Raw genomic sequence first — 393 nt, 5'->3', positions numbered from 1 at the left:
CCATTCAACGGGATTCGAAATGCCAAGGCTCGAAGACCTCTGGGACATGGAACAGTACTTTAAGGTAAGGCTGTTCGTGCCCCTTTTGACGACAAGAGCGTTATCACGAGCCTTTACTTGATGAAAGGCGCCCTGTAAGATGCGCTATATCGACCCGCATTCTTCCTAGCAACCGAGTCGATGTCAAAGAACCCGAGCGAGGGCCTTCTCTGTGCATTCATGTGCAGCTAGGGGAGTTGCGGGACTCATTCCATTTCCAAAGCTATAAGTCCTAGACTAGAAAGCATTCATTGCTTTGAGGGATTGCTTGTGATAAGCAAAGAAGGAAGCAATGAGTTGGGCGCGTATGGGTTCCCGGCCTTGATTTCTTTTTACCTTTTTATTCCAAAAAAT

General features: G+C 47.3%; 1 pseudogene; it reads left to right on the top strand.

Annotated features, from left to right (window-relative positions):
• LOC132629001 (uncharacterized) overlaps positions 1-393 on the top strand; it is a 24,806-nt pseudogene that overhangs the window by 18,730 nt on the left and 5,683 nt on the right.

This window comes from Lycium barbarum, chromosome 2, assembly GCF_019175385.1.
Source record: "Lycium barbarum isolate Lr01 chromosome 2, ASM1917538v2, whole genome shotgun sequence".
Taxonomy (NCBI): Eukaryota; Viridiplantae; Streptophyta; class Magnoliopsida; order Solanales; family Solanaceae; genus Lycium; species Lycium barbarum.
Note: the sequence above shows the minus strand (reverse complement) of the source record. Positions and strands in the feature narration are given on the sequence as shown.